Source organism: Oryctolagus cuniculus, chromosome 1 (assembly GCF_051225735.1).
Source record: "Oryctolagus cuniculus isolate XC-2025 breed Fujian yellow rabbit chromosome 1, ASM5122573v1, whole genome shotgun sequence".
NCBI classification, from domain to species: domain Eukaryota; kingdom Metazoa; phylum Chordata; class Mammalia; order Lagomorpha; family Leporidae; genus Oryctolagus; species Oryctolagus cuniculus.
Window position 1 is genome coordinate 60,927,521 of NC_142867.1, and position 15,939 is coordinate 60,943,459.

The 15,939-nt window shown below is 39.1% G+C and overlaps 1 protein-coding gene across 1 annotated transcript in view; it reads left to right on the plus strand.

Moving 5' to 3' along the window:
- Positions 1–15,939, plus strand: part of LOC103350505 (olfactory receptor 52N1) — a 189,437-nt gene that overhangs the window by 97,931 nt on the left and 75,567 nt on the right. The gene's annotated exons all lie outside the window — the stretch shown is intronic.

A 15,939-nucleotide genomic window follows, 5' to 3' on the forward strand; every position in this document is an offset into this window, starting at 1 on the left:
ACACATTAAGGACAGAGAACCTATATGGGGAGTAAGTGCACAGTGACTACTGTTGTTGATTTAACAATTGAAACTCTTGTTTATGGCGTCAGTAATCTCCCTAGGCTCTAGTCATGAGTTGCCAAGGATATGGAAGCCTTTTGAGTTCGCCAACTCCAATCTTATTTAGACAAGGTCTTGGTCAAAGTGGAAGTTCTCTCCTCCCTCCAGAGAAAGTTACCTCTTTCTTCGACGGCCCATCCTTTCTACTGGGATCTCACTCACAGAGATCTTTCATTTAGGTCATTTTTTCTTTTGCCAGAATGTCTTGACTTTCCATGCCTGAAATACTCTCATGGGATTTTTAGCCAGATCTGAATGCCTTAAGGGCTGATTCCGAGCCCAGAGTGCTGTTTAGGACATCTGGCATACTATGGGTCTGCTGTGTATCCTGCTTCCCATGCTGGATCGTTCTCTCCCTTTTTAAAATTATATTAGCTAGTATTAGCAGACACTTGTCTTGTTTATGTGACCCCTTTGACTCTAATCCTACCATTATGATCAATTATAAACTGAAACTGATCACTTTGACTAGTGAAATGGCATTGTTACATGCCACCTTGATGGGTTGAATTGGAGTCCCCAGGCATGTATCTAACTCTACCACTTGGGGCAAGTCTGATTGAGCATGTGCCAAACTGTATATCTCTTCCCTCTTTTATTCCCACTCTTTTATTTACAGGGATCACTTTTCAGTTAAATTTAAACACCTAAGACTAATTTTGTGTCTGAGTTCAACCAATAGTATTGAGTAGAACAACAACAAAAAAACTGAAAGGAATAAAGTATTAACTTGTTCCTCGACAGTCAGAACAAGGGCCGATCAAGTTATAGTTTCTCATAGTGTCCATTTCACTTCAACAGGGCAGGGAGGATGGGCTTTCCCTCCAGAGAGTCTTTATTCCTCCTGATCCTGTACTTCCCCAGTCAAGTCTGCCAGACGTGGTCCTCCCACGTGATAGCCTTCTATGCCTCCCGCTATGCCTCTTTCTCTTGATAATAATAGAGTATATTGGTACCAACTTTGGCAAGTTCAAAACGAATTTTAAACATATTGTCTGATTTGTGACTCACCACACTTCAAAGTATGTAGGGTTTTATCTCTCCATTTACTTCTTGGATCTCTTGTTTTCCTTCTCTTTTCTCTGGAATATTCCTGCATGTTTTTCAGTCATAATTCATTCAATAAGTATTAAATAACCTACTCAGCTCTGGAAGTAAAGTATCTGAAAATGCAAATACATTTGTTTTCTTTTCCTGTTGTTTTAAAGATTTATTTTACTTTATTTGAAAGGTAAAGTTGAGACAGAGAAAGAGAGAACAAAGTCTTCCATCCAGTGGTTCACTTCCCAAATGGCTACAGCAGCTGGGTCTGGGCCAGGATGAAGTCAGGAGCCAGGAGATTCTTCTAGGTCTCCCATGTTGGTACAAGGGCCCAAGTACTTGGGCCATCCTCCACTGCTTTTCTATGCCATTATCAGGGGCCAGAATAGGAAGTGGAGCAGCCAGGGCTCAACTAGGGCTAAGTGTTAGAAAAAGAGCACATATTGGTGCCTCCTCACATGGGGAACTGAACATAAGGAAAAGTGACACAGAACAGAGAAGAGACAGATTACAAACTCACAGCCAGATGAATTTATTAAAAAAAATAAGTAAATCCACAGAGGTGGGTGACCAACTGTGAGTGTGCACATAGACTGAATATGTGGCAGAGGGTCCAGACCCCAGGGGCTGGGCTTTTTTATATCTTAGGTGGGCTAGGGGTGGAGGGGAAGGTGGGGGGAAATAGGCAGAGGTGAATTCCTCCATACAGATCTTTCAAGTTTAGCCTGCTGGCTTCTGAACCTGAGGAATAATGTGTGTGGAAATGGGGGTGGGGGGGTTACAATAGGGTGTGAGACTTGAAATTCAGAGATAAGGGATAAATTCTGATTTTCTCTCTCTTTTGGGCAATGAGCTAAAATGGCTGAGGCTTATGTCTTTATTCCATAACTAAGGGCCTAAAATTAATGGTTTCCAGTTCCAAAAAAGGGACCAGATGAGGAAGCCAAGAAAACTGAAAGTCAAAGACCAGAGCAAAGTCTCCATAGCCCAACTCTTGCCCAGGTTCATGATAGACTCACAGCATGGCACCAACATAGCCTGTTTTAGGAAGCTGATAGATTGTTTGGGATCACCTAAGTTCATATATCTCAGACTGACCTGTCAGACATCTCCCAAGTATAGCTTCAGACATAATAGAATGCATCCGATGACAGGTAGCTTTAACTCTTCTGGGCATTCGGTAAGCTTGAGCAATTATTTAAATTGAGTCTACATCTGTTGAACAGGTAGTTCCTGACCCCCAGTGGTCCTCATGGGTGTTCTTTGCCCCCAGTCTCTGAAGTTACATTGACTGCATTTAATTCCTAACCTAGGAATTAGGCAGACTCTCTTCCTAAAGCCCCCAAATTCCAATGTTCACAGCCAAAACTCCCAAATTTCTTAACTGAGCTTCACAGGATATACTCTGCAGTTCTTCCACTACCTGATAATTTCCTGTGCACAAACTCCAGCTTCTCTGCAGGCTGGCACCACCAAACACCCATCAGAGGTAAAAAAAAAAAAAAATAGGAGGTTTCAGAGTATAAGCTCTCACATGTGCCTTCTAAACTGAGACCAAATGTACTTTCTACTATTCTGCTTTCTGGCTATTGCAGCATTACTGACTCAGGAATGGAAAACCCATATTTTGGCTGAAGGGATAGATAGGTCTCTTGTGTTCCAGATAATCTTGGTCTAGCCACCCCTCAGCACCCTCTACCCGAACACTTACAGAGGTGGTGATGCATGGGGTCTGGCTCTACCGGTACTGGAGACTCTGCTAGTTCCAGAAGTAACTGGGAACAGTTATAACCCTAGAGCCTCAGGGACCTTGTCCTCTGGGAACTTTTCAATCTGCCTTCCTTGTACATGAAAGGCCATCCTGAGACAGACAGGCAGATATATTGGGGGGAAAAATAAGTTTCTTCTTTCTTAAGTGGAGCAACCCTGTGAATCCAGACCTAATTGACTTCATGTTCTGTAGGCACTGGATCAACATCTGGGATACAGAGATCTTATAAACATTTCCATAGACTGATGTTTATATAATTTATATGGCACATTCAACACCTTCCAAACAACATGTTCAATAAGCTCACTGAAGTTCTTGTAGTCTTCATTTTTTTGATAGATACAGCTTTTTTGATAAATACAGCAGAAACTATGATACTGAATGGATCAGTGCCAAGTTATGGAGACCTTTATTATAACATTAAAGTAATAAACTGGAAGATAAAACAACAAAATCTTACTGGGAAAATATAATGTGTTTTCAAGAGAGGAAACTCCAATGCTAATTGGTGTTATACTAAGAGATTTTGAAGTGGGATTTATATATAACTGTGTATTTATTAGAAATATGATTTATATTTGCATTTGTTTTGAACTTCATGTGAAGTATTCACTCCTCAAGTTGTGTTAAGATTCAACAGTTTCTTCAAGGCTCTTCTTTTGATTTAATTTATTTTGCATATTCCAGTATTGCTCTTGTTTTCACTTTCCTTAAAAAATAAAAGTTCTAGTGTACTTAAAATGTTGAATTAATTTTCAACATGCAGGTTAAGCTGTATACTCATTTGTGGTAGAAGTGTTTGGCTAATGCATTTATTTATTTATTTTATAGAAAACTTTTATTTAATAAATATAAATTTCATAGGTACAACTTTTGGATTATAGCAGTTCTTTCTCCAATACCCACCCTCCCACCCCCAAACTGTCCCACCTCCACCTCCTACTCCCTCTCCCATCCCATCCCATTCTTTTTTTTTTTGGACAGTTAAAGTGGACAGTGAGAGAGAGAGAGAGAAAGGTCTTCCTTTGCCGTTGGTTCCCCCTCCAATGGCCACCGCGGCCAGCGCACTGCAGCAGGCGCACTGTGCTGATCCGAAAGCAAGAGCCAGGTGCTTCTCCTGGTCTCCCATGGGGTGCAGGGCCCAAGCACTTGGGCCATCCTCCACTGCACTCCCTGGCCACAGCAGAGAGCTGGCCTGGAAGAGGGGAAACCGGGACAGAATCCGGCGCCCCGACCGGGACTAGAACCCGGTGTGCCGGTGCCACAGGCGGAGGATTAGCCTATTGAGCTGCAACGCCGGCTCCCATCCCATTCTTCATTAAGATTTTTTTTTAATTATCTTTACATACATAAGATCAACTCTATACTAAGTAAAGATTTCAACAGTCTGCACCCACACAGACATACAAAGTATAAAGTACTGTTTGAAGACTAATTTTACTGTTAATTCTCATAGTACAATGCATTAAGGACAGGGGTCCTATATGGGGAGCAACTGCACAGTGACTCCTGTTGTTGATTTAACAACTGTCACTCTTATTTATGATGTCAGTGATCACTTGAGACTCTTTCATGAGCTTCCAAGGTTATGGAAGCCTCTTGAGTCCAGAAACTCTGACATTATTTGGATAGGGTCATAATCAAAGTAGAAGTTCTCTGCTCCCTTCAGAGAGAGGTACCTTGTTCTTTCATGGCTCCTTCTTTACACTGGGATCTCACTCACAGAGATCTTTCATTTAGATAATTTTATGCCATAGTGTCTTGGCTTTCCATGCCTGAAAGGCTCTCATGGGCTTTTTAGCCAGATCTGAATACACTAAAGGCTGATTCTCAGGCCAGAGTGCTGTTTAGGGCATTCTATGAGTCTGCTATGTGTCCTGCTTGGATCATTCTCTCCTTTATAATTCTATCAATTATTATGAGCTGACACTTGGTCTTTTTTTTAATCTTGAATGATGTTAAGTCAACTGGATTTTTTAATAAACATTTTTAACATTCATTTTTATTTTTATTTATTTTTTTGAGAGGTAGAGTTACAGACAGTGAGAGGGAGAGACAGAGAGAAAGATCTTCTGTCCTCTGGTTAACTCCCCAAATGGCTGCAACAGCTGGAGCTGCACCAATGCAAAGTCAGGAGCTTCTTCTTGGTCTCCAACGTGAGTGCAGGAGCCCAAGGTCTTGGGTCATCTTCTACTGCTTTCCCAGGCCATAGCAGAGAGCTGGATGGGAAGAGGAGCAACCATGACTTGAGCCGGCACCCATATGGGATCTGGTGCTGCAGGCGGAGGATTAACCTACTGTGCCACAGCGCTGGCCCAGCACTTGGTCTTTTTTATGTGATCCTTTTGACACTTATTCCTATCTTTATGATCAGTTATACACTTAAACTGATAACTTTAACTAGTAAGATGGCATTGGTACCTGCCAACTCAAATGGGATTTGGGGTCCCCTTGGCAAGTTTTTAGTTTACCTTTAGGGTTAAATCCTAACTCTGGCCTAACACTTAGTAAGTACTAAAACTGTTGCTGCCTCAACCCTTCACTCCATTCCCAATCAGCCATTTTTATTTTTATTTTTATTTATTTTTTAACTATATTGTATTTCATTACTTCCAAATACATATCATTGTCTTTGGTGATCAAAAGTCCGACATGTGTCCTCAATAGGCTAATCCTCTGCCTGCGGCGCCGGCACACCAGGTTTTAGTCCCGATCGGGACTCCAGATTCTGTCCTGGATGCTCCTCTTCCTGTCCAGCTCTCTGCTGTGGCCAGGGAGTGCAGTGGAGGATGGCCAAAGTGCTTGGGCCCTGCACTCGGTTGGGAGGCCAGGAGAAGCACCCGGCTCCTGGCTACAGATCAGCGCGGTGCGCCAGCCTCAGCGTGCTGGCCACAGCAGCCGTCAGGGGGTGAACCAACGGAAAAGGAAGACCTTTCTCCTGGTCTCTCTCTATCACTGTCCATTCTGCCTGTCAAAAAATAAAAAAATAAATAAATAAAAAGTCCTACATGTGAGCTAACTACCACTCATCTGCACTTTCCCTGAACTCTTCCTAGGTATCCCTATCTATGGAGGGCTTCCATATGAACCAACAAGATGTAATCTTTATGTCTTTTATATCTTTATATCAGGATATACTACTATTAACAAATATATTTTCCTTTGTTTATTTAAGTATTTCCTATTCTTTTAATGGAGTGATATTACAGTGATTATAAAAATTTTTATTAATATAACCTATTTCATAGATAAAATTCTAAGAAGATAAGCATACTTACCTTCCTTCCTTACTTCTTAAAGCTCCCTCCTTCTTCCCTTTAATTTTTGCAAAAACTTTTTTTGTATTTCATATTTACAATTTTAAGAGCATAATCATACTTTCTACTATACCCTCTCTACCTCCCTTTGGCCAACTCTCCTTACTTCTTCTTTCTTATTGGCTTTTAATTTTTTATAATGACATATGTTCAGTTCTTTATAATCAAAAGCTTAACCCTCCATTAAATACAGAATTGAATAAGTAGTAAGTAGAAAAAACATTATTCCTCAAGACTATAGACAAGGGCTATAAACAATAACCAAATCACAAAATATGAATTTCACTCATATGCCTTACTTTTATTGTGTTCTGTATGTTAGTTACCACAAATCATGGAAAAGATATGATATTTATGTTTTTGGAACTGACTTATTTCATTAAGCATCAACTCTGAGATTCAATTTATTTTGCACAGTGTCTTGAAATACACAAGGTGTTAGATATTTTTAAATCACATTATTTTGAAACATAAAATTCTAGTTCTGTGATGGTCACAATACCATATGATCTTATATCTCCTAATGTGATTCTATGTTTACATTCTCCTACTGCAATTTTTCCCCACTTTTCATGAGCACAAATCTTATTTTTCCTTTAAACTCTTTTTTAAACTTTTATTTAAAGAATATAAATTTCCAAGTACAGCTTATGGATTACAGTGGCTTTCCCCTCCCCATAACTTCATTTCCACCCTCAACCCTCCACTCTCCCACTCCCTCTCCCCTTAAATTCACATCAAGATTCATTTGCAATTCTTTTTATATACAGAAGATCAATTTAGCATATATTAAGTAAAGCTTTCAACAGTTTGCACCCACACAGAAACACAAAGTGAAAAATACTGTTTGAGTACTAGTTATAGCATTAAATCACACTGTACAGCACATTAAGGACAGAGATCCTGCATGAGGAGTAAGTGCACAGTGACTCCTGTTGTTGACTTAACAAATTGACACTCTTGTTTATGGCCTCAGTAATCACCCTAGGCTCTTGTCATGAGTTGCCAAGGCTATGAAAGCCCCCTGAGTTCACTTTGATGACCTGTTCTTTCCACTGGGATCTCACTCACAGAGATCTTTCATTTAGGTCATTTTTTTTTTTACCAGAGTGTCTTGGCTTTCCATGCCTGTAATACTCTCATGGGCTCTTCAGCCAGATCCGTGTGCCTTAAGGGCTGATTCTGAGGCCAGAGTGCTGTTTAGGACATCTACCATTCTATGAGTCTAATGTGTATCCCGCTTCCCATTTTGGATCGTTCTCTCCCTTTTCTATTCTATAAGTTAGTATTTGCAGACACTAGTCTTCTTTATGTGATCCCTTTGACTCTTAGACCTATCACTATGATCAACTGTGAACTGAAATTGATAACATGGACTAGTGAGATGGCATTGGTACATGCCACCTTGATGGAATTGAGTTGAAATCCCCTGGCACATTTATAACTCTACCATTTGGGGCAATTCCGATTGAGATTGTCCCAAATTGTACATCTCTTTCCTCTCTTATTCCCACTCTTATATTTGACAGGGATCACTCTTCAGTTAAGTTTCAAGCCTTAAGAATAACTGTGTATTAATTACAGAATTCAACCAATAGTATTAAGTAGAACAAAAAAATACTAAGAGGGATAAAGTATTAAGTTGTTCATCAATGGTAAGGACAAGGGCTGATCAAGTCATTGTTTCTCATAGTGTCCATTTCACTTCAACAGGTTTCCTTTTTGGTGCTCGGTTAGTTGTCACCGATCAGGGAGGACATATGGTATTTGTCCCTTTGGGACTGGCTTATTTCACTCAGCATGATGTTTTCTAGATTCCTCCATTTTGATGCAAAGATTTTGTTGCAAAGATTTCATTCTTTTTTACTGCTGTATAGTATTCTATAGAGTACATGTCCCATAATTTCTTTATCCAGTCTACTGTTGATGGGCATTTGGGTTGATTCCAGGTCTTAGCTATTGTGAATTGAGCTGCAATAAACACTAAGGTGCAGACAGCTCTTTTATTTCCCAATTTAATTTCCTTTGGGTAAATTCCAAGGAGTGGGATGGCTGGGTTGTATGGTATGGTTATATTCAGGTTTCTGAGGAATCTCCAGACTGACTTCCACAGTGGCTTTACCAGTTTGCATTCCCACCAACAGTGGGTTAGTGTCCCTTTTCCCCCACATCCTCGCCAGCATCTGTTGTTGGTAGACTTCTGTATGTGAGCCAACTTATAACTGGGGTGAGGTGAAACCTTATTGTGGTATTGATTTGCATTTCCCTGATTGCTAGTGATCTTGAACATTTTTTCATGTTCCTGTTGGCCATTTGGATTTCCTCTTTTGAAAAATGTCTATTGAGGTCCTTGGCCCATCTCTTAATTGGGTTGTTGGTTTTGTTTTTGTGGAGTTTCTTGATCTCTTAGTAGATTCTGGTTATTAACCCTTTATCGGTTGCATAGTTTGCAAAAATTTTTTCCCATTCTGTCGATTGCCTCTTCAGTTTCCTGACTGTTTCTTTTGAAGTACAGAAACTTCTCAATTTGATGCAATCCCAAATGTTAATTTTGGCTTTGACTGCCTGTGCTACCGGGGTCTTTTCCAAGAAGTCTTTGCTGGTGCTAATATCTTGCAGGGTTTCTCCAATGTTCTCTAATAATTTGATGATGTCGGGTCATAGATTTAGATCTTTAATCCATGTTGTGTGGAGTTTTGTGTAAGGTGAAAGGTGGGGGTCTTGCTTCATGATTCTGCTCGTGGAAATCCAATTTTCCCAGCACCATTTATTGAATAGACTGTCCTTGCTCCAGGAATTAGTTTTAGATCCTTGATCAAATATAAGTTGGCTGTAGATGTTTGGGTTGATTTCTGGTGTTTCTGTTCTGTTCCATGGGTCTATCCATCTGTTTCTGTACCAGTACCATGCTGTTTTGATTACAACTGCCTTGTAGTATGTCCTGAAATCTGGTATTGTGATGCCTCCGGCTTTGTTTTTGTTGTACTAGATTGCTTTAGCTATTCGAGGTGTCCTGTGTCTCCATATGAATTTCAGCACCATTTTTTCTATATCTGAGAAGAATGTCTTTGGTATCTTGATTGGGATTGCATTGAATCTATAAATTGCTTTTGGGAGAATGGACATTTTGATGATATTGATTCTTCCAATCCACAAGCATGGAAGATTTTTCCATTTTTTGGTATCCTCTTCTATTTCTTTCTTTAAGGTTTTGTAATTCTCATCATAGAGAACTTTAACATCCTTGGTTAAGTTTATTCTAAGGTATTTGATTGTTTTTGTAGCTATTGTGAATGGGATTGATCTTAGCAGTTCTTTCTCAGCCATGGCATTGTCTGTGTATACAAAGGCTGTTGATTTTTGTGCATTGATTTTATACCCTGCTACTTTGCCAAACTCTTCTATGAGTTCCAATAGTCTCTTAGTAGAGTTCTTTGGATCCCCTAAATAAAGAATCATATCATCTGCAAAGAGGGATAGTTTGAGTTCTTCCTTCCCCATTTGTATCCCTTTAATTTCTTTTTCTTGCCTGATTTTGCTCTTGCTAAAACTTCCAGAATATATTGAATAGCAGTGGTGAGAGTGGGCATCCCTGTCTGGTACCAGATCTCAGTGGAAATGCTTCTAATTTTTTTTTAACTTTTATTTAATGAATATAAATTTCCAAAGTACGGCTTATGGATTACAATGGCTTCCCCCCCATATCGTCACTCCCACCTGCATCCCTCCCCTTTCCCACTCCCTTTCCCCTTCCATTCACATGAGGATTCATTTTCGATTCTCTTTATATACAGAATATCAGTTTAGCATACATTAAGTAAAGATTTCAACAGTTTGCTCCCACACAAACATAAAGTGAAAAATAATAGATGATTTTTTAAATGATGATGAAATCAGATCAGACCTATTGTCATGTTTAATCCCAGCGAGAGTCAAGTTGGGAATTGCCAATTTCTTCTTCTTTTTTTTCTTTTTACAGAAGATCAGTTTAGTATGCATTAAGTAAAGATTTCAACAGTTTGCACCCCCATAGAAACACAAAGCAAAATATACTGTTTGAGTACTCATTATAGCATTAAGTCTCAATGTACAGCACATTAAGGACAGAGATCCTACATGAGGAGTAAGTGCACAGTGACTCCTGTTGTTGACTTTACCAATTGACACTCCTGTCTATGGCATCAGTAATCTCCCTATGCTCCAGTCATGAGTTTCCAAGGCTATGGAAGCCTTTTGAGTTCACCGACTCTTATCTTGTTTAGACAAGGTCATAGTCAAAGTGGAGGTTCTCTCCTCCCTTCAGAGAAAGGTACCTCCTTCTTTGAAGACCTGTTCTTTCCACTGGGATCTCACTCACAGAGATCTTTCATTTAGGGTTTTTTCTTTTTTTTTTCATTTCTTTTCTTTTCTTTTTTTTTTTTTTTTTTTTTTTTTTTGCCAGGGTGTCTTGGCTTTCCATGCCTGAAATACTCTCATGGGCTTTTCAGCCAGATGGGAATGCCTTTAGGACTGATTCTGAGGCCAGAGTGCTGTTTAGAACATCCACCATTTTATGAGTCTGCTGAGTATCTCGCTTCCCATGTTGGATCACTCTCCCCCTTATTTATTCCATCAGTTAGTATTAGCAGGTACTAGACTTGTTTATGTGCTCCCTTTGACTCTTAGTCCTTTCATTATGATCAATTGTGAACTGAAATTGATCACTTGGACTGGTGGTGAGATGGCATTGGTACATGCCACCTTGATGGGATTAAATTGGAGTCCCCTGGTATGTTTCTAACTCTACCATTTGGGGCAAGTCAGCTTGAGCATGTCCCAAATTGTACATCTCTTCCCTCTCTTATTCCTCCTCTTATGTTTAACAGGGATCACATTTCACTTAAATTTCAACACTTAAGAATAACTGTGTATTAATTACAGAATTAAACCAGTCATATTAAGTAGAACAGACAAAAAAACTACTAAGATGGATAATGTATTAAGTTGTTCATTAACAGTCAGGGCTATGCTGATCAAGTCGCCATTTCCCATAGTGTCCATTTCACTTCAACAGGTTTGCTTTTTGGTGTTCACTCATTTGTCACCGATCAGGGAGAACATATGGTATTTGTCCCTTTGGGACTGGCTTATTTCACTCAGCATGATGTGTTCCAGATTCCTCCATTTTGTTGCAAATGATTGGATTTCGTTGTTTCTTACTGTGGTATAGTATTCTAAAGAGTACATATCCCATAATTTCTTTATCCAGTCTACCGTTGATGGGCATTTAGGTAGGTTCCAGGTCTTAGCTATTGTGAATTGAGCTGCAATAAACAGTAGGGTGCAGACCGCTTTTTTGTTTGCCAATTTAAATTCCTTTGGGTAAATTCCAAGGAGTGGGATGGCTGAGTTGTATGGTATGGTTATCTTCAGGTTTCTGAGGAATTTCCAGACTGACTTCCATAGTGTCTTGACCAGTTTGCATTCCCACCAACAGTGGGTTAGTGTCCCTTTTTCCCCACATCCTCTCCAGCATCTGTTGTTGGTAGATTTCTGCATGTGAGCCAACTTATAACTGGGGTGAGGTGAAACCTCATTGTGGTTTTGATTCGCATTTCCCTGATTGCTAATGACCTTGAACATTTTTTCATGTTCCTGTTGGCCATTTGGATTTCCTCTTTTGGAAAATGTCTATTGAGGTCCTTGGCCCATCTCTTAAGTGGGTTGTTTGTTTTGTTTTTGTGGAGTTTCTTGATCTCTTTGTAGATTCTGGTTATTAACCCTTTATCTGTTGCATAGTTTGCAAATATTTTTTCCCATTCTGTCAGTTGTCTCTTCAGTTTCCTGACTGTTTCTTTTGCAGTACAGAAACTTCTCAATTTGATGCAATCCCAATAGTTGATTTTGGCTTTGACTGCCCATGCCTCCCAGGTCTTTTTCAGAAATTCTTTGCCTGTGCCAATATCTTGAAGGGTTTCTCAAATGTTCTCTAGTAACATGATGGTGTCAGGTCGTAGATTTAGGTCTTTAATCCATGTTGAGTGGATTTTTGTGTAAGGTGTAAGGTAGGGGTCTTGCTTCATGATTCTGCTCGTGGAAATCCAATTTTCCCAGCACCATTTATTGAATAGACTGTCCTTGCTCCAGGAATTAGTTTTAGATCCTTGATCAAATATAAGTTGGCTGTAGATGTTTGGGTTGATTTCTGGTGTTTCTGTTCTGTTCCATGGGTCTATCCATCTGTTTCTGTACCAGTACCATGCTGTTTTGATTACAACTGCCCTGTAGTATGTCCTGAAATCTGGTATTGTGATGCCTCTGGCTTTGTTTTTGTTGTACTAGATTGCTTTAGCTATTTTAGGTCTCTTGTGCCTCCATATATATTTCAGCACCATTTTTTCTATATCTGAGAAGAATGTCTTTGGTATCTTGATTGGGATTGCATTGAATCTATAAATTGCTTTTGGGAGAATGGACATTTTGATGATATTGATTCTTCCAATCCACAAGCATGGAAGATTTTTCCATTTTTTGGTATCCTCTTCTATTTCTTTCTTTAAGGTTTTGTAATTTTCATCATAGAGATCTTTAACGTCCTTGGTTAAGTTTATTCCAAGGTATTTGATTGTTTTTGTAGCTATTGTGAATGGGATTGATCTTAGAAGTTCTTCCTCAGCCATGGCATTGTCTGTGTATACAAAGGCTGTTGATTTTTGTGCATTGATTTTATACCCTGCTACTTTGCCAAACTCTTCTATGAGTTCCAATAGTTTCTTAGTAGAGTTCTTTGGATCCCCTAAATAAAGAATCATATTATCTGCAAAGAGGGATAGTTTGAGTTCTTCCTTCCCCATTTGTATCCCTTTAATTTCTTTTTCTTGCTTAACAGCTCTGGCTAGAACCTCCAGAACTATATTGAATAGCAGTGGTGAGAGTGGGCATCCCTGTCTGGTACCAGATCTCAGTGGAAATGCTTCCAACTTTTCCCCATTCAATAGGATGCTGGCCGTGGGTTTTTCATAGATTACTTTGATTGTATTGAGGAATGTTCCTTCCATACCCAGTTTGCTTAGAGTTTTCATCATGAATGGGTGTTGTATTTTATCAAATGCTTTCTCGGCATCTATTGAGATAATCAAATGGTTTTTCTTCTGCAGTCTGTTAATGTGGTGTATCACATTGATTGTCTTGCGCACATTAAACCATCCCTGCATACCAGGGATAAATCTCACTTGGTCTGGGTGGATGATCTTTCTGATGTGTTGTTGCATTCTATTGGCCAGAATTTTATTGAGGATTTTTGCATCTATGTTCATCAGGGATATTGGTCTGTAATTCTCTTTCAGTGCTGCATCTTTTTCCGGCTTAGGAATTAAGGTGATGCTGGCTTCATAGAAAGAATTTGGGAGGATTCCCTCTTCTTCGATTGTTCTGAATAGTTTGAGAAGAATTGGAGTTAGTTCTTCTTTAAATGTCTGGTAGAATTCAGCAGTGAATCCATCTGGTCCTGGGCTTTTCTTTGTTGGGAGGGCCTTTATTACTGTTTCAATTTCTGTCTCAGTTATGGGTCTGTTTAGGTTTTCGATGTCTTCCTGGTTCAATTTAGGTATGTTGCATGTGTCCAGGAATCTAATCATGTCTGATAGGTTTCCCTGTTTGCTGGCATACAAGTCCTTGTAGTAATTTCTGATGATTCTTTTTATTTCTGTGGTGTCCATGTTACATTTGCTTTTTCATCTCTGATTTTATTATTTTGGGTCTTTTCTCTTCTTTTTTTAGTTAGTTGGGCCAATGGGGTGTCAATTTTGTTTATTTTTTCAAAAAACCACTCCTCGTTTGGCTGATTTTTTGGTAACGTTTTTTTGGATTCAATCCTGTTGATTTCTTCTCTGATTTTAATAATTTCTCTTCTCCTACTAGATTTGGGTCTGGTTTGCTGTAGGTTTTCTAGATCCTTGAGGTGAATTGAAAGCTCATCTATTTGGTGCCTTTCTAATTTCTTGATGTAGGCACCTATTGATATAAACTTTCCTCTTAACACTGCTTTTGCTGCGTCCCATAAGTTTTGGTATGTTGTGCTGTTATCCTCATTTACTTCCAGAAAGTTTTTGATTTCTCTTTTGATTTCTTCTATGACCCATTGTTCATTCAGGAGCATGTTGTTCAATCTCCATGTGTTTGCGTATGTTCTAGGGATTCCTGAGTTGCTAATTTCCAACTTCATTCCTTTATGGTCTGAGAAGCTGCATGGTATGATTCTAATTCTTTTGAATTTGCTGAGACTTGCTTTATGGCCTAGTATGTGGTCAATCCTAGAGAAGGTTCCATGTACTGCTGAGAAGAATGTAAAATCTTTAGCTGTAGGATTGAAAGTTCTGTATATATCTGTTAGATCCATTTGGGCTATAGTGTCATTTAAATCTACTGTATCCTTGTTGATCTTCTGTCCTATTGATCTGTCTATTTCTGAGAGTGGAGTATTGAAGTCCTCCAGTACTATTGTATTGGGGTCTAAGTCTCCCTTTAAGTCCGTTAACAAATCTTTTAGATAAACCGGTGCCCTGTAGTTAGGTGCATATACATTGATAATTGTTATATCTTCCTGTTGAATTGATCCCTTAATCATTATGTAGTGCCCCTCTTTGTCTCTCTTAACAGTTTTTGTGGTAAAGTTTATGGTGTCTGATATTAAGATGGCTACGCCCGCTCTTTTTTCATTTCTGTTGGCATGGTATATCTTTTTCCAGCCTTTCACTTTCAGTTTGTATGGATCTTTGTTGGAAAGATGTGTTTCTTGTAAGCAGCAAATAGTTGGGTTTTGTTGCTTAAGCAAATCAGCCAATTGGTGTCTTTTAATTGGACAGTTTAGGCCATTAACGTTCAATGTGACTAATGAAATGTGGTAACTTTGCCCTGCCATTTGCCAAAGATAAATTCTAATATATGCTTTGAATTCCCTGTGATCTTTGGCTGTGAGGTTTCCTTCCTTTATCTTCTTTCATATTGATGACCGTGTTTCTGTGTTTTTGTGTGTAACACATCTTTAAGCATCTGTTGCAGGGCTGGACGAGTGGCAACAAATTCTATCAATTCCTGTTTGCTATGAAAAGTCTTTATTTCACCTTCATTCACAAATGAGAGCTTGGCAGGATATAATATTCTGGGCTGGCAGTTTTTCTCTCTTAGTACCTGGGCTATATCTCACCATTCCCTCCCAGCTTGTAGAGTTTCTGATGAGAAGTCAGCTGTGAGTCTGATTGGAGATCCTCTGAGAGTAATCTGATGTTTTTCTCTTGCACATTTTAGGATCTTTTCTTTATGTTTCACCGTGGAGAGTTTAATTACAACGTGTCGTGGTGAGGATCTCTTTTGGTCTTGCCTCCTCCGAAATGCTTCTAACTTTTCCCAATAGGATGCTGGCCGTGGGTTTTTCATAGATTGCTTTGATTGCATTGATGAATGTTCCTTCTATACCCAATTTGCTTAGAGTTTTCATCATGAAAAGGTATTGAATTTTATCGAATGCTTTCTCTGCATCTATTGAGATAATCATATTGTTTTTCTTCTGCAGTCTGTTAATGTGGTGTATCACATTGATTGGATCCAGAACTTAAACCATGTACTCCATGTGCTTTAATATGGGATGAGATGTCCCAAGTGGCGTATTAATTAGTGAGCCAGATGCTCACTCAATGTTTTCTTCTTTAATAAACTCACCTTTTATTTTAA